General features: G+C 40.5%; 1 protein-coding gene across 3 annotated transcripts in view; it reads left to right on the top strand.

Annotated features, from left to right (window-relative positions):
* The window catches only part of HIPK2 (homeodomain interacting protein kinase 2), a 72,607-nt gene that overhangs the window by 776 nt on the left and 52,120 nt on the right, over positions 1-19,711 (top strand). The gene's annotated exons all lie outside the window — the stretch shown is intronic.

Genomic DNA, 19,711 nt, shown 5'->3' with positions numbered 1-19,711 from the left:
ATACATTCATGTTATCCATATAGTGTCGGTGAATTATCCTTAAAGAGCTCGACAAACTGGAATCGTGAACTCTATTACCAGAATTCTATCCTGTCGTGTAATTTAGAAATAAAAAAATATATATATACTGAGCTATCGTTTTAATATAGTCCTATAAATGTATCACATCGGCATTAATTATATATGTGTGTATAGATATATATCTTAGTAAAATAATCAAGCGCTTTTTTGACGATCCTCTGGCTCTCTCCTTTATGGAAATGGTAGGGTTAATCTGAACTGTGGCTGACTTTACTTTGGTTTAAGGAGGAAGGATGGGGTGGAGAGTTTGGTATTGTATGTTTATTATCTATGAGTAAGAAATATTATCCAATTCGCTACATAATTTCTCCCCCCCCCCCCCCCACCCCATAACTCCGATTAACTCATGAACTGCTGGATAGCATTGCAGTGCAAATCTACCTCTAGATCAGGGCCCTCTGGTTGCAAACAGTTAACTACATTTTCAGACAATTTGCATATCTTTTCATAGTACTGTTTTTTTATTTTTTTATTTTTTTTTATTTTGTAGAATCGAATGTAACTCTAGGTTACAGATTTCCTATCCACCACAAAATAAAAAAATAAAAAAATCCTCCCATAAATAAGGCCAGGGTCATCTGATCCATTAGGATTACACATTAACTGATTGGATTGTGTTATTATAGGGCAATAAAGCAGTTCCATCTGCATTCTATGTGGATATTGTTTATTGTCAGGATGTTAAATAAACAAAGTGTTTTTATTTTAATAAATTAAGTCAAGATAAACCTTTTAATTATTTCACTGCCTGCAAGTCATGATTGTTCTATATTGCAACGTTCTTTCTTAAAAGCCATAATGTATTATGATAGTTAACCTCTCTTTCTCCCCTTCCCCTCCCCCCTCTTACCATTTTCAGCTCAGTTTGGGTTACTGTGATCTGTCTGTACTGCAGCAAGTTTACCACTGCAGGAACCATAGACAAAAGCTTTTTTTTTTTTTTTTTTTTTTGTTAAAATTGCACCAAGAATTCTCAGGGCCCTCGTCCTCTGTCTGGGTGGCTACAGAGAGAAATCTTAAGTGATTCTCCGACTACAGCACCCTCTACCGGCAGCACTCATTTTCTATCTGTAGTTAAAACATTTTTGCCTAGGATATTAAAAAATGTATGAGTCTAAATGTTGTATAAGTAACTATTCATTTTAATGATGCACAGTGTCACTGAGCCCTGTATTGAAGTGCAGATAGGGGAGCAATAATGTATTCCTAATTGTGATTTTGCACAGGTCTACATAAATGCTATTTTATGCTAATGATGTTAATAAAAGCACAAAAGTGTGTCATTGGGTGCATTGTGAATATTAAATTGCTATCTGAGTGATTTCTACAGTGACCACTGCAAGTAATGGAGAGCAGTTTATAATTGGCATACATTGGGGGAGGGTAATCTGTTACCCTACTTAGATTCTTATAGAATTCTGATCAACTTTTGCTTATTACGCTTCATCCAATTCTACATATTACATTGCTTTTGCTTATTACACTTGAACTGTGGGCTGGTAGATTTTCTAATTCTGATAGGCTTGATATTTAGGAACACACTCCCCTTTTATATTACTTTTAAAGAAGCTTGGATGTAGAAACCAGAGCTTTTTAGTTTATGATCATATGAGCTAAAATGGATATTACACTGTCACAAGCTAATGTACAGTGACATTTTAAGGAGCAATACACAATCTTCGTTTTAAAATGATATTGCAATAATACAAATTTTGATTTGCCTCATCTCTATGAGAATCTTAGGACTGCGCTGTTCGAAATTTTATTCACTTAACTGGAAAATATGGAGAATTGACCGGGGAACTTCAAATTTCAGGGAAAAAAAATTAAAAGATATGGAAAAATAACTACATTGAAGATAGTTACCAGTAAGCTACTATGGCCTAAATTTTCCAATTCACTTGTTCTACTCAATTAATGGGTTTCATGAATAACCTCACATGTTCCTGGTTTTCATGTAACGGGGTAATATTTTAATAGCAAAGTGATGCAGTGCATTATTCGCCCCTTCTAATTCACATTTAGTTAAAGGAATAAACAGTATAGAACTTGTTTTAAACAGTTCTGTCCTTTGTGACATTCTCATGCTAAAAGCCTTTGTGATCTCAGATTAGGAATTAATCCTTGTTAGGATGTTTTCATAATAATGCATGCCCTGCATTTTAAATCTCTTCATATATGGACTGTTTGTTCAGCATTTTCAACATGTGACCTTGAGGAAAGTCAAAGGCCTGGGCAATAGAGTGCCAGTTCTTTGGAATATTGAGCTAGATGCTGGTAGCAATAGAGATACAAACAAGCATAATGCAACATCAGATTATAGCATTAGCTCTGTAAATACATTCTCATTTTCTGTAAATATTTGCATGTAAATGTATTATTTACTGTAGCCTTCTTTTTATTGTACAGTTTACTTAACATAAAAAAAAAGCAGGTGATGACTTGGGGGGGAAGGATGGGGTAAGGATTTGGGTACCGGATCTTTGGTAAGTCCTGTCAACAGTAGCTGTCTGACTTGCTTGACTGCGTGCATGATGAGAATTAAGGGGGCTGGTCTTTTACAGTCTAATGCAAGATCTCTTTATGGATTGTTGGTGTTCAACTTTGGCTTCCGGCAGAGGATTATGAGATTTATAAAACTGGACAAATCACCATTTTTAAAAAAAAAACAAAATACAAAAAAACCTTTATTGTTAGGTACCATTTAAATGATGGACTTGTAGAAGCAAAAACGCTTTTTGAATTTTTTTTTGTGTGGTACCATACACATATTGATAAAATAATTGCAAATTTAAGGAAGATTTTTTTTTCCTCTTTTTTTCTTTGGTCTTTAATTCCTAAAGTGTAATCCGACTCCACCCATGTTGAGCCACAAAATGGAATACTGCTGTTCTTTCTTACATATTAATGTAACTGTTGGTCTACTGGCTTGCTTTATCCTGGTTGAAACGGTTTGTTGATAAAGTAGTGGTGATCACTGGGTTTAGATAAGTTCACCATATCTATTGTACAGCGCTACAGAATTTGCTGGCGCTTTATAAATAATATAAAATCTGCAACTGATTCATATGCATTAAAATAGATTCACAAACAAGTCAAAATTCCTTAACTCAACCTAAGTCTACCATCTACCTAAGTAGGGTTGAGTGGTGGCTAACCTTTTGCTAAATCATGTGAAATGTATTTAATGTCAAGACATTTCAGTATCACTATTTATAGGGAGCAGTTCCCAACATGTTGATGTAATGGATCTAAGCCATGTAAGTAACATAACTTGTTTCTCCAGATTTTGGAGCAACTTTGTATTAGTTGACTGGAAACAAATGAGAAGGGAGTCCAATTATTAGCATACCAGGGTACTGCATATTAGAGCCTTCTATTTTTCTGGAGTTCGGACCCTGTGACACAGAGATCTAATGAATTGGACAGTTAATGAAGACGTGAGCGCACACATTATTTCTCCAACTGAGGGGTTAGGCTTCGGGTGAAGGGGAATTTCTCCTGCTTATTTGTACATGGCTAAAAGCCCCATAGCCTCCTATTACAATAACAACTTCAACCAGTTATTGGACATGTGTTTTATGTTGTTTGGAGTGTCACTATAAGTGCCAAGTTTGATTTAGTTGTGAAGAAAGTATATTCAAATTTAACTGGCTGTGGAAATTTAAAATCGTAAAGGATGGATTTTATTTAGAATAAAATATTCTACAATAAAAATGTTCCTTTGTTTTGGTTAGAACACCTCTCAAAGTTTGTCTCTTTTTCTATTTTAAGTGGGCCTCCGCATTGGTTCGAACAATGTTCTCATATCAATCAGTCCCCATGCAGCTATAATGCATAGGAGACCCTATGACACTTGATTGTAATGAAATAGTTTTTGCAGAATTTTGGTGTGTGTGTGTGTGTGTGTATATATATATATATATATATTATAAATATATGGGGGTAGATTAATACAGGGCTTGACAAATTTGTTTGGAAGTGAGGAGCCAGTCATTTTCAACAAGAAAAATACAATTCTTAAAGTGACACTATAGTCACTAGAACCACCACAGTTGATGTAGTTGTCCTGGTGGTTTTATACCAGGAAGGCTTTTCAGTGTAAACACAGCCATTTCAGCAAAAAGTCAGTGTTTTCATTGCTGCTTAGTAACACCTCTAGTGACAGTCACTCATACGGCCACTAGAGAGCCCTGGGTCACTGCTGCATCATGTGCAGCACCGGCGTTCAGGATCTCCAAGCTCTGAATGTTCCTTCTACAGATTCATTAATTTAATGCATCCCTATGAGGAGATGCAGATTGGCACATTTGCTGCACATGCACAAAATCCTCCCAATGTTTTCCATCGGCTTAGCTGAGATCATAAAGATTGATAATCTCATCCATTGAGGTGGTACCAGCTGCGGCTAAATCGGCACGGCATGGGAAAAAAAGGTGAGTAAAAACACCTTCCTCGTGCGATCGGAGGGGGCAGGTACCTAAATGCACGTACACACACATTCTGACAGGTGCACACCTACACACTCACTCTGACAGGCTCACACTCACACACACTATAACAGACATACACACACACACACACACACTCATTGACTATGACAGGCTCACACACACTCATTGACTATGACAGGCTCGCATACACAAACACACACACACACTCATTGACTATGACGGGCTTGCATACACAAACACACACACTCACTATGACGGGCTTGCATACACAAACACACACACTCACTATGACAGGCTTGCATACACAAACACACACTCACTATGACAGGCTCGCATACACAAACACACACACACTCACTCACTATGACAGGCTCGCATATACACACACTCACTATGCCAGGCTCACACACACACACACACACACACTCACTCTGACAGTCTCACACTCACTCAGTCACATTCTCACTCTGACAGGCAGGCACACACACACAGACAGGCTTACACTCACATTTTTTTAATAATTGAAACCCACTCAGCCTCCCTACCTTTAGGAGAGCTGAGTGGGTCTTTCCCTGGGGTCCAGTGGGGCTGCTCTCTTTCTGCAGTACTCTTACTGCAGGTTCTCTCTTCTCCCTGCTCGCTTTCTGTAATGATGCCGTAGCCAGAGTGACGTCATATTCTGGCTCCCAGCATCATTAAACAGTGCGAGGAAGCAGAGAGGAGCTGCAGTAAGAGTGCTCCCGCGGGCGGCCGCCTACATGCTCCCTACCTTTTCCTGGGAGGGGGGACATTTCCTACAGCTGCTAGAGTTCACTCTTGTGAGATTTGGAGCGTTGCTGGGGTAACTGCGGCAACGTTTCGCGCTTGCGAGAGGAGAACCTAGCGGAGCTGCAGGTTTGAGCTCCCCCGGGTCCTCCCTCTCTCCCATCCCTGCCGGCTGCCAGCATTACACTGCTAGCGGGCTGTGGAGGGAGATCTCTGATCTCCCCTCCGGTCCTGCAGAGCCGGCAGGGGAGAGGTAGGCAAGGTTTCCGGTGCTATGACCACGGCACACTGTTTGGGAACCGCTGGTCTAGACGATAGTGACATTGGATTGCCAAATATATTTCCTTGTTGAGGGTTTAGAAAAATGTTCAAGTTCATTTGAGCTCCCTTTCCTCCTCCTAAACGGTGAACCAGGCTGCCTTCCTGATTTCGGCATAACGTCCTAATTTTCAGGCCCTGTTTTGCCTTTTCCCCAGCTTTGTTCCCTGGTGTCCCGCTTTTGGGGATACCAGGGAACTGTTTCCATCAAGCATAGTATGAGCCCATTATTAGATGCGCGAGCCTTCACTCAGGGCACTGAAATAGTGCATCTTGCATGATCTGGCCTACTTGATTGGTATGCAATCTGGTGTGCATTTTTATTTTTATTTTATTTTGTGTGTTATCTATGTAATGCAATAAAATAGGTGGTGTCCACCCGGCATGCCTCCAATGTTTTCTTTTAATTATTTGAAATCACAGGGTTGTTACTTTTTGGTTTTTTTCTGAAGTAAGACATTTACGGTTGCACACACCCTGGGGCACTTCTGAGCTTCATCTCAGCAGGTCACTTTCTGATTACATATACTAGGGATTCACAAGGAGTGCCAATAGGACTTTTCTCCAGCCCCATGCAAGACAGCATTGTCGTGTTTAATACCTTAAATTGTGTTAAGGAGTGACTACTTTTCATGTGTAAATGTGATTGATTTTTTTTGTACAGGGACAATTAGCACATTATGTATAATTTTCCTTTAAACAGTCTAAGCTGACTGACAGTGGAAATATTTCACTTATGAAATAACTATTTAAATGTGTTGCTAAACGTTATGACTCGTGAGGAATTTGTTTTTCCTCAAACTGCTCCTTTTGCTGATTATCAATGTGTGTAAAACTTGTTTCAGTACATTCTGATCTTCTGTCTGCTCCATGACTTGTAAAGAAGTGTTTTATGTTTGATATAAAACAATTGTTTTTTTTGTTTGTTTGTTTTTAACAACGAACATGAACTGATACTCCCGCCTAGTTTGCCCTTTCATCAATGTACTTTTCAAAGTTCAGATTAGATGTTCTTTGGAATAGTCTAGAACGTGCTTTGTTCATTTTGTTGAAATGTGTAATATCTCAGACAAGCCATCCCTTAGGCCATGATGAAGCGTGAGGGAGAGAGAGTGTATGTGTGAATGTGTATTAAAAGCAACCAGACCACCACCCAATATACCCACATCAGTGAATTTCGATCCACACAAGAGTGCATCAGCAGTGCTCTGCGGCTGCAAAGCCCTAGTTAGCAGGTTAGCAAGTGCCATACAAGTACAGTGTGCTCATAACTTAACCACCATTTTTTATCACATCCATTCCTCATTTTGTTTTGAAATGTCTAGACCAGTGATGGCGAACATTTTTGAGCCAAAGTGCCAAAACCGCAATGCAAACCAACCTGAAAACAACTCATACAGTTGTTCGAACTAATTAACATCTTTTGTTTTAAAAGAAGAACACAACAACAGAGAGTTCAGTGATCTAAACAGTTTTTACAGAAAAAACATCAATTCTAGTAATTGAAAACACACTGGTGTTCTGTGGTGCTTCACCTAACTAAGGACCTATTTCCACCTATCCACCTGCAGTTTTCACGCATCTTACATGCTGCTTTGGCACAGTTTACATCAGAATTACATCTGTCTTACATCCGGTTTTGGTGCAGCTTTGTATGTATGTCAATGGACATGCATTTTTCATCAGGTTTCTGTCTGTCCAGCTGCACCAAAACTGCATGTAAACTGTGCCAAAGATGAGTACAATGGGATATTCAACTTTTAATATGATTACATGCCAGACTGAAATTGTACGAGGTAGCCTTACTCTGGGTCCTTTCTCAGCTTCTACAGGCACTTTACTGGGGGATAGGGCAGTATTGGGGGGAATTGGTACTTTAGTGGGGGCATAGGGGCCATGGCGTGGTGGGTAGGGAAAGTATTATGTGGGTTTGGGGCATTAGAGAAGGATAGAGTAGTATTGGGAGGGGAGGGGTAGTGTTGTGGGGATTGGGGCTTTAGTTTAATAAGTGCAGTATTCTGGGAGGCTTTAGGTTGGGGAGGATATAAACTAGGGATCGACCGATTATCTGTCTGGCTGATATTATCTGGCGATATTCTGTGTTTCAGCAATATCGGTATCTGCCAATAAAGATACCGATATTGCCGATTATGCAGACCAGAGCCGCCATCAGGGTTCTGGGGAGCCCAGCACACTCTTACTTACCTTCCCTTCAGCTCCCCTGTCTAACTCTCGCGAGTCCCGCGGCCGTCAGAGCGTTGCCACAGGTTACCACAGCAACGCTCCGCTCAGCACACAGGCCGTGAGAGTTAGGCAGGTGAGCTAGAGGGAGCTGCTGGTAAGCTAAGCAAGAGTGTGCTGGGCTCCCCATGAATTGCTATATCCACCCTCCCTGGCCAAGTAAAACGTAAGGAGGGAGGACTAAAACAAAATTTAAAACTTTTTAATATTAAAAAAAAAAAAAGTTAAAAAAATAAAAATGCCCCCCCATTTTACATAAATACACAAACACTCACTGCACAAACACACACACTCTGCATTCAATATATATACACACACACTGCATCCACTAAACACACATATATACACTTGAAAACATAAAACATTCTGACTGGCATGTATATTTTGTGCATATACCGTAATAAAAAAAAAAGATTTGCAAAAAAAAATAATAAACATGTTCAGTCAACACTAGAGTTGTATATAAATAGTTATTGGCTATCGGCCTGAAAGTTCACAGATTATCTGTATCGGCTCTAAAAAAAATCAATATCGGTCAATCCCTAATATGAACAGTATTGTTGGGGATTAAAGCTTTAGTGTGGGGACTGGGTACAGGGTACACTCAAAAACACTGAGCCACACAAACAACCACAGGCAAAATCCCACACACACTCAGCAAAAAAATTGTTTACTTTTTTAGTTCGTTGTTTTTTTTTCTTTTTTTTTCTTGCCTTTAGGAGCAATAGGGTCGATCCACAGTCCCCTGGTGTCCAGTGTGGGCTGCTGCTGTGCATCTCTAAAGGGAGCTCTGATCGATATGAGCACTCCATGTATAGCTCCCTTGCGCGTCCTGGGCCAGAATGATGTCACATTCCGGCTCCCTGAACCTCTGCAGGGCGCCGCGAGGGAGCTACACAGGCAGTGCTCATATGGAGCTCCCCTGCTGGCCAAACGCTTCTTATCAGCGAGTGGTGCGTATCAGGCAGGCTGACTCTCGGCGCCGAGCAGCATATTTCAAGTAGCTGCTCAGCGCCATGAGAGAGCACACACAGTACAGCGCTAGGGAGAGGCTGAGGAGACACTCACCTAGCGCAGTACCACAGGACTCTGGACGCCATATTTGGAGAGGGCATTGGCTCCCTCTGCCCCCCATGGGCGGAGCCTGACCCAGCGCCGAGGGACATCAGCGCCGGATTCAGGTAAGGAGTTGAAGGGGTGACGTGAGGGAGGGGGGACCTATAAAACCTATAGTGCCAGGAAAACAAAGTCGTTTTCAGGGCACTATAGGTTTTATAGGTCCCTCTGCCCCCCATGGGCGGAGCCTGACCCAGCGCCGAGGGACATCAGCGCCGGATTCAGGTAAGGAGTTGAAGGGGTGACGTGAGGGAGGGGGGACCTATAAAACCTATAGTGCCCTGAAAACGACTTTGTTTTCCTGGCTCTATAGGATCCCTTTAATTACATACAGGAAGATCCTGCAAGGTCTAGCAATCTATTAACAGAGCAGAAGATAAGAATTAAACAGAATTTGCAATAAGAAAGTGTAAATATTAGATCTCTCTTTACAGGAAGTGTTTAGGAAAGCTGTGTAAGCAGGCATGACCTATACACCAACACTGCTTCATTAAGCTAAAGTTGTTTTGGTGACTATAGGGTCTCTTTAATATTTATTTGCAAGGAGTACCTAAATATTATTCAGCAAAGAAAACTGTAGTTTGGCACCTTGTAACATTTTAAAGGAAAACTCTCACTGCCTAGGATATTTAATGTTTACCTATTCCTATATTAAACAAATATGTATATGTGAGGTGTGAAGTAGACCGTTAAATGTAAAAATTCACACATCTGTATCCTGCAAATGGGTGCCTCCATCTTGGCTTTCTGTCATTCATTGTTATAGCCACTGTCCTTTGTCCTTTGTACCTGGCAATTAGCACAGAAAAAGCATATAGAGAAAAGGAGAAATTAAACATTGTTTCAATTTCTCCTATTTATTTGCAATATTTTCCCTGATCTGTCTTGTCAAGTCTGGATAATGATCTCATTTGCTAAATGTCATAGAAAATGGAATGTGCCATTAAAAAAAAATAAAAAAAAATGCTAACACAAGTTATAGGTGATATTTTATTTAATAGTGTAAATTCCAGAGAAGTATAAGTTCCCTTTTAAAGGTTCTCCAATGCCTTTACATAATGTAGAATATTTTTTTTCCAGGGCTATAAATGTGTAAGCATAATTCAATTTGTCTAAAAACTATTTCCTTGGTACAGAAGGTCCTGCATTGTAGAGGGGAAAAAATAAGGGCAGATAATTAAAAAAAAAAAAAAAAAAAAAAAAAATTTTTATGTGTATATATTTCTTTTCATTTTGTTAAGAGAAGAATATAGAACTTTTTGTTCTCTCTGGTCCCAAATGTTGGCTATGGACTGATGTTGGATTCACATCACAAAAAAAAATTCATTCAAAATACCAAGCTCTAGATGTCCTGAGCTCTGCAAATTCCAGTTATAACCATGATTCCACGCAGTAATGAAAACATTGTAAGTTACTCATTACGCATTATTTTTTCGGCACCAGTATTCCCTATAATAATTATCAGAGGTTTGGTTTCTCTTGTCCAACATGCCACTTTTCCCAACGGCTTTAAAACGCATATAATTTGGTAGAAAAATTACTGAATTTTGAAATCTTTTGCATTTTTTGCTGTTCAGTTTGATTGTGAGCATTGTAGAAGAAATTGTGAAAGATATGTGCTGTGTGATGTTGTAAAGCAGGACGGGGCAGTTACAGTAAAAGTCTCCTGCTCCTGTACATTAACTTTCACACAGTGGGGTTTATTAACTAATACAGAATTGTATTGAATGGAAAGTGAATGGCAAAATTCAGACTAAAATAGCAAAGATGCGACTGTTGGGTTTGGTCTGAATATTATATTTTAATTTCCCCAAGTCACAATTTGCTGTTTGGTGAATAAATCCCACAGTTTCTTCACCAGGTTGTGTGCCATACACCATTTTGTCACCAGCATGTTTATTATACACAATGGACATGCTATTTAGTAGCTGGGCAAACCTGCCCTTCTGCACACATTGCACTGCCAAACTCTATTTATACACTGAACAGATAAGACTTCTGCAGGCTTCCTACCCTCGCTTGGTATTTATGATATATTGTACCTTTATGAAAAGGCATTTCTTTTAATGAGTCTCTAGAAACACAGACACACACACACACTCCTTGCCCCTAATAACAATCATCTATTCCTTAGCAGGTCTTAAAATTAAAGAAAAGTAAATACAATCTCAGACGAACTACAGCACATAACATATTACACCATCATGAATTCTTTAGAAAAATAAAACCAAAATGGGGAGGCCATGTGAAAAACTCAGTAACCTTATGATTAATTTTATAATTCTTTATTTTTGATGTGCGGGTGGTTACAGAGCATTGTCATGCGCCACAACAGCGTTCATTAACATAAAGATACATATAGGTTAAACAGTGGCATGATAAACTTGCACAAGTTTTCTTTTTTGTAAAACATGTTAAGCTAAGCAGTTTTGTTTAAACGATAGCAATCTATGTGATATCAGGTTAGCTCCAGAACGAATATTACAATAATAATGCTAATAATAAAACAGGCTTATACGAGTCGAGAACATACTGAGTGTTGAGCAGGCTCATACTATTAATGCTTTTAAAATGAAAATGAAAATGAACAGGCTAAAACAACGTTTAGGTAGCAATTGACACTTAGCTAACATATGGCATCAAGTACAGGTTTAGCAAATCTAGGGACGCTTAAGGCAAAGTCATTGTGGTTTTAGGTGGTGCGGTATGGGTGTCTGAGAGACCTAGTGAGGGTATTGATAGGTCGTCGAGTTAGAGGTCTCAGCGTTATATTACGTTTAGCAGTGAAGTAGGGTCCCCCTCAGTCTCAAAAATGATGTATCGTGTGGGTGTCGAGTGATAAAACATTAATTGTGTCGTATCCCTACCATAGTGTTTGTCTTATCTGTGAAGCACGATGTGAGATAGACGTGCAAAACTTCCTGCCTTAGTGTGCGCCTGTCCTATGGTGACGGTCCGCGCTATCTGGAGGAAGGCAACCCTGGCATATAAACCCTTAAGAAGGATATTATGAACCAACAAACTATTTGAGCCTAAGGTCGAAAGCCAAGGGAGGGTGTAGTGTCGTGTGAGCCTTGTGCTGGGTAATTAGCTGTGGGCTTGCCCGGTGATGGTTTTTACGATGCCCCCTTACACCTAGAGTAGTATGATGGCATGAAAACAGTCGAGCATAATACTATCTGCTGTTCTGGGCAAGCGTGGGTAGCGATTCGTAGTGAGGTAGACATAGCATGCAACGGTAATGAGTTTGCAAGAGGGAGTATGGATAAATTGTGTACCCAGGATACGAGGTAGGCACAAGTGTTAAAACAAATTTACTTTTTGGCTAACCAATGCTAAGCTATATCACGGTACCAATTCCACTATCAGACTCGTCTATGCCTCGCTGGTTAACAGTATGATATGCTCGGGTTGTCGGGGCCAGTGCTTGGCGCTATCAGGATGCCCATCTATCGGTGCCACTAAGGGAATGGGTTAGGCAATGCTTAAGGTAATAACAGATAACAAACCACATATCTATAAGGGCCCAAGTGTCTCTGGGTGATCAACCAGTTTACAGAAGAGCTTCAGGTAACCTGCTCTTCAATCAGGCTGGTATCCGGGATGCGTTCAGCTGTCGTCCGTCACTCGGTGCCCCCAATGTATTACGGAGGGTAGTCCATTCCATGGGTAGTGTGTTCAACAGTCCATATTGTCCATGGAACAGCGACAAGTGGGAGAGAGAGAGATGCAAATCTTCGTGTGGTTTCACGTGTGGCTCGGTGACGGCACCGCTTGGGCGGATCTTCTTGGGACAAATGTTGCGGAGGTGGCCGGGTTCCAAGCATGGATGTTGGCGGGTTTGTTGGGCTGCTGCAGTGCGTCCTGTGGGAGGCCCCATGCCGCCAGGTGCTTTCTTGCCTCCGGTAGGTCGGCTATTAGGTAGGTTCTTTCGCCATGAAGCACCTGTAGTTTGTGGGGTGGGCGCCACTGATATTTTATGCTGTGAGCGTGGAGCAGGGTGGTGAGTGGTCTGAATGCTGCGCGCCCTGCCATTGTTCCCCGGGACAGATCTGAATAGAACGTAAGGGACATGTCCTCGAATGCATACGGTGTGTTTCCCCTGGTGGCTGCCATAAGCGCCATTTTGTCTTGGCGTTTTTGGAACTTAACTATTACATCCCTGGATGCCGACACTGGGGCTGTTGTGGGTTTGGGTAAACGAAATGTGCAGTCTATGTGTATTCCTTTGGCCTGTTTCGCGGGGAGGATCGTACTTACCAAGCGTCGTACGAGGTGGGGCACCTCTGTGTCTGGAATGGAGTCCGTGATTCCCCTTATCTTAAGGTTTTGGGCGCGCCGTGCATCTTCTATTGCCGCCATTTTTTGTTCCACCTGCAGGTGTAGTTGTTGCAGGGAGACCACTTCAGGCTGCAGCTTGGTAAGTTGTTGTGTGTGGCTCATGGAGTCCCTCTCCACGGCACCCATACGATCCGACAGGCCCTGGATGTCCTTCCTCATATCCGCCATGTCAGCCTGGATGCCCCGTCGGAGCTCCGCAAACAGCTCCTTCATTTCGGCCTTCGTGACCGGAGCAGCATCTGAGTGCATCTTGGGTTGAGCTTGCGGTCGCGCAGCGGGTATGGCTACCTCTTGGTCTGAGGTGAGACCGTCAGAATTAGTGAGGTCGTCCGCATAGTCGGCATATTCCGCCATGTGAGGCTCTAGGGCGCAATGTGCTCTCCGCCATAGATCCCCTATGCTTGCGCCAGGTCGTGGCATGTCCGATTTGAGTTTTTTGTTCTTTTTGCCCATTGCTGCCGTGATTGCTGGGGCAGTTAGCCTGTTTCTGTTGAGTTTGAGGGGTGATGGATGTTGATTTTGCCCGTATAAATGCTTGTTTTCCACGGAGCTAGTTTGAGTTGCGACCGCTCGGTTCAGTAGTTGGCTTCGCCCCCAACCTTATGATTCAATAGCTTGAGAACCACCTTTAGCAGCATAATTTAAAGTAATTGCTTTCTGTTTGACTCTATTAGTCTCTTACATTGTTGTGGAGTAATTTTGTACCACTTTTCTTTACAACGTTGCTTCGGTTCATGGAGGTTTGCTAGCATTTGTTTACAGACTGCTCTCTTCAGATCCCGCCACAGCATTTCAATCTGGTTGAGGTCTGGACTTTGACTAGGACCTTGCAACACCTTAATTCTTTTCTTTTCAGCCATTCTATTGTAGATTTGCTGATGTGCTTGGGATCATTGTCCTGTTGCATGACCCAATTTCGGCCAAGCTTTCGGACAGTTGGACTCACATTTGACTCTAGAATACTTTTGTTTACAGTTCACGGTCAAGTTCTTTATATGTAATGACTGCAAGGTTCCCATGTCCTGTGGCTGCAATACCTGTCCAAATCATCACCCATCCACCACCGTGCTTGACAGTTATGAGGTGTTTGTGCTGGTAAGCTGTGTTTGGTTTTCACCAAAAGTGGAGCTGTGCATTATGGTCAAACCTCCACTTTGGTCTCATCTGTCCAAAGAACATTGTTCCAGAAGTCTCGTGGTTTGTTCAAACTTAAAGGACCACTATAGTGCCAGGAAAACATACTCGTTTTCCTGGCACTATAGTGCACCCTCAGGGACCCCCTCCTTACCTTTTTCTCCAGTGCCGGGCGAGGAGCTCTCCTCCGCCTCTTCGGCTGGATGCGCATGCGCGGCAAGAGCCACGCGCGCATTCAGCCAGTCACATAGGAAAGCATTATCGATGCTTTCCTATGGACGCTGGCGTCTTCTCACTGTGATTTTCACAGTGAGAAGCACGCAAGCCCTCTAGTGGTTGTCAATGAGACAGCCTCTAGAGGCTGGGTGTACGGGGAAAATGTACGGGGAAAATTCCCTGAACATATACCAGCTCTCTAACGTGGGGAAACCCTTGAATCCCCACGCTAGAGAGCTGGTTGTAAGTACAAGCGGTCGTAAAACAGACCATAAAGTGAGGACCACCTGTATGTAGGTAAACAGAAAAAATCAGCTATATTTTCAGTTCAGCTTCACTAGCCTTACATTTGAAATTCACTTTGAAGTCACTGAGAATTCTCACTGTAGTAAATAACCCTGAATATGTAAATAGTAACTGCTCTTTCCTCCCAAACTCTTCAGAACCTTTGCAGGTTACAGTATGACAGCATTTTAGCAGCTGGGCAGTGTTTCCATGCAGGTAGGGTTGCCACATTTTTTGGAAAAAATACCGGCCATTGTAATTTGCATAATTAATTATATATGCGTGACATCACAGGGCACGACATACATAAAAGAATGAGAACATTTGGAAGTAGAAAGTTCCCAAAGTTACTAATAAACTACTTACAATGTTTGTATTTTGTGTGACTGTGTGTATAGCATTGTAAATGTGAGACAGTGTGTGTATGGACTGTCTGTATGAGTGTGTGTGTAGTAGTGTGTTGTTGTCTAAATGTGTATAACAGTTTGATCATACTGTTGTCTGAGCGTGTGTCATTGTCTGTATACTTTGAGTGTGTGTCTACAAAGTCTGTATGTTGTGTGTGTGTGTGTATAAATTCTATAACAATGTGTGTACATACCATTTATAACACACACACACACACTCTGTTTAATGTGTACACACATACACACACACACACACACACCTGAGTGTGTACACACACACACACACACACAATCTGCTGAGTAAATACACACACACAAACTGCTGCATATAAGCACACAAGAACCTGCTCTCAAGACACAGCTCCTACTCCCATGCTTCCATCTCCTTGACCTGCAGCTCCTGCTCCTCCCATGCAGACTCTATCCGTGGAGAGGGCAGGGACATGCTGCGACATCCCATCTCAGCCCTCTCCACACAGCTCTAGCACCAACCAGTTTTCTTAGTACGACCTGAGAGCACTGCACACCCTGGTGGCGGGTACTAATATTGCAGAATATTATCTTCAAAGAAAAATACCGGCAATTGTATTGCAGCACCGGCCACAGAGCCTCAAATATCGGCTGTGCCGGTAAAATACCGGCCAGGTGGTAACCCTACGATGCAGACTGCAATAGCAGCAAATGGTATCCTGTATTGTACAACTATACATAAAGGAACACTAAAGTCCTCCAGCCCAACTCATGTTAATCATGTGGGCTGAGAGCAGTATCCCTGTTCTTTTAGCACAACAATGTTAACACTGCAATTAAAAAAAACAAACAAACATTTTTTTTTAATCTCGCCTACTGTACATGACGAAAATGGTATTTCTTCTTCTGTGATAATATTTGGCTTTCTATTTGCGTATCTTTCCAATTCATTGTAGTTTGGATAGTGTGTTAAATCTTATTTTTATGCCTGAAGATGATTCCCATTTGCTGTTTGATTTAGTAGCGCTCAATAAAGCTCCCCCCCCCTCAATTTATTAAAATACTAAATTGCTATTTACTAACTGGTATAACTGGCAATACCAGTTAATACATTTGTTCTAGCCTGAACATGAGTGCTCCTACCTTATTATAATTTATATATAAAGCATCAATAAATTCCATGGCACTGTACAATGGGTGAACTAACAGACATGTAATTGCAACAAGACGGGTTGAATGCCCAGGAACAGAGGATGTCGAGCGCCCTGCTCAAATGAACTTACATTTTCGAAGGAGTGGGGTATAGTGACACAAGAAAACTACTCACCTCACACTAATAAGTTAAGGAGAAAAGGCAAGGAATCTGAAAAAAATTCTTTAAAAAAAGGTATAGTACTTATTTGAATTATTGATAAATGATCTTAAATCTTCTTTCTTTATTTCTCAGCAAACATGTATAAAATAAAGACCTTAAAAATAGGAAAAAAATTGGAACTCAACATATAAAAAAAAAAACGAAAATAAGCCCACTGAGGGCTTTGTGTAAAGACTGGGCATCTCATGCACCCTGTTTAATACTCTCCATTTTGTGCCCATGGGGTTGAACTAAAAGAGAGGACACTCACTTGGCCTCTGACTTTAAATGTGTATTGATATGACTTCTGAGTGTAACAGAATTCAGCAGCAGTGCAGGTCTAAGCTGCTTACTACGCTGCCTACTAAATTGAGTTGTTAGTATTTTCTAAATATTCACACCAGAGACCTACATGTCGGCTTTTGCCCTGAATTTGATTAATAATGACATTACAGGTGTTTTGCACTTTGGGTAATGCAACTATGAATGGTAAGCTTATTACATAATTTTATGTATACATTTGCCATTTTTTTTGTTGCTTAACATTTCAATTGATATCAAATGTAAAAGGGAAAAAACAAAATGGTATAGACACAAGGGTCGATTATCAAATTATTTTCAGATCTAGTAATCAATAAAGAACATCTTTTGAGCTCAATCTCTAATACAGCAAGTTCATGGAGGTTATGGTGAAAATTCTTGTGTCCTGAGGCCTGTCGGCAGGGATATCCCTTGTTGCATTTGGCACATCCATTTTGATCATTTATATGTATACTTTAATACAGACCAGAATTGATTAATGGGACACTAACCATTGTGATGATTTTGGTGCATAGATGGTGTCCCTTTTTTTTTTTTTGCAAAACAAATTACATTTTGCTGAAACACACCTCTTGTGGCTGTCAAACAGACAACCACTAGAGATTCTTCCATTTTGAAGGACTTCATGTTCCGTGTCATCACACACAGGATGATGATGCTGAATGTGGCTAATTCTTCAGTACTCTCCGAGAAGCATCGTTGTCAGTTAATGTAGCTTGGGCAGTCTCGCTTGGCTGAATAATTGTCATGACTACACTACCCAACTTATAAGTATAGGTCAGAGATAGGAAGACACGAAGGAGGTATTACCGGATCTTAAAATGGCCAGGTTTAACATACAAAAAAAAAACACATAAATGTGAATACTAGCCAATATCTGGATACCAGAAATACAGGAATACAATAGATCTAGCCAGATCGGGATTACAGAGGTCAGGAGAGTCAATAAACAAACTAAAACCCTGTTTTCAACAACTTCCATAGCGTTAAGCACAACACTACATGTATGGGACAAGACTCTTCACAAAATTCACATTGTCTTCTTCACCCCTCATACTGTTATTGTGTAACACACAGTTCCCCATCTAAGACTCCACTGTTGTTCACGTAATTTTAGAATAATGATTTATACTGATATTTTTCTTTATTAAAAAGACCAACTGATACTTTTTCATGAATTATCAAAGGAGGTCCCTTAAATAACATCAGATTTCTTTTGATACATCCAAATTCAAATATTCTTAAACTCCCCTCAAAATATGACAAGTTGCACAATCCCTAGAGAATGCGGCAACAAGTCCAACAATTCAAAACGATTTGGCAAAATATCGGACATATGCTCTCAAATATTACTGGCAAATACATCTCACACACTAATATATCTGTCGGCTTGGGAGAGGGAGCTGGGCCCCCAGAGGAAGCATACATTTGGGAATCTACATCTTCCGTTGGTATCTGCAACCATAAATACATTTCAATGGTATCTCACAACAGTTTGCTTATTTAAAATGTGTCGGGTATGTCTTGGAAGCAATGTGCATCTAGAGGTACCTATATTTACTTATAGTGGCATTGCCCCAGAATCAAACAACTGTGGCAAGAATTAGCTGAAATGGTGCTGAATGCAAACGTCGATCAGGAATGGGAAAGACTGGAAAACACGGATTCAATATCGGCGCACTTGTGGTAATGCTTGAATGTTGTGACGATTTGTCTAGGTACTGTGACAATAATGAATTCAATGGTACTGTGGTACAAGTTTAGTATAAAGAAGCTCGTACATTGCTGCAAATACGTCAACATTTATTCAGCATTGCATGCTATATTAACTAATAAACTTCCTTTGGGTGACAGATTAACTGGTCCTGAATTTCCTTTAACATTCCCCTTTATCTAAAGTATGTTGACAGCTGGCACGCTGATTCAAAATGCCAGCTAAGCTCTCTATTAATACTTGAAGCTGACACACCGACATCTTATCACTCATTCTCCAGTGACATACAGCTCCCCTCAGCGCCCACCTATAGTGAGGATGACCTTATTTTCAGCAATACGCCAGTCAGATTTAATAACATACTCCACAGGCAGGTAAATGTGCATGTATGTAGTAGCAATGCTTGCTGCCCAGTATATTTAAAATGAGAAATAGAAAGATTATTAAAGTAACGTTGATATCTCCTATTGAAAGCAGAATTTTGTAGCAAATTTTATTTATTTATATTTTTAGACCTCACAGTAGCTCACTCCTACCTTAAAGGGACTCCTTGACCTTTTTCGTTTCAGATATATATATATATATATATATATATATATATATATATATATATATAAAATTTTCTTTGGTGTTCTTTAGCCTATCACAAATTTTCTCATGCCTTTTGTCAAAATTGTACAACGTCTCATCTCTTGATACGTGTGTTTTGGATGTTTGTATGCTTTTCTCTATATCTGCCTAGTCATGATTGAATAAAGACATATATATATATATATATATATATATATATATAATACCTATATATAATAATAATTATAATTATTATTTTTATTTTTTTAAAAGGGTCCCCTTGAACGCTGAGTTTGGATCCCATGTGACCTTACTCCTGTAGCTACCATATAACATTGTAAAAATGACTGTGTATTGACAGCCATAATTATTTTATTTGTTCTGTATAAAGTGCCATCATATTCTACAGTTGTGTACAATGACC

This window comes from Pelobates fuscus, chromosome 3 (genome assembly GCF_036172605.1).
Source record: "Pelobates fuscus isolate aPelFus1 chromosome 3, aPelFus1.pri, whole genome shotgun sequence".
NCBI lineage: Eukaryota > Metazoa > Chordata > Amphibia > Anura > Pelobatidae > Pelobates > Pelobates fuscus.
This window is presented reverse-complemented; position numbering and strand designations above follow the sequence as displayed.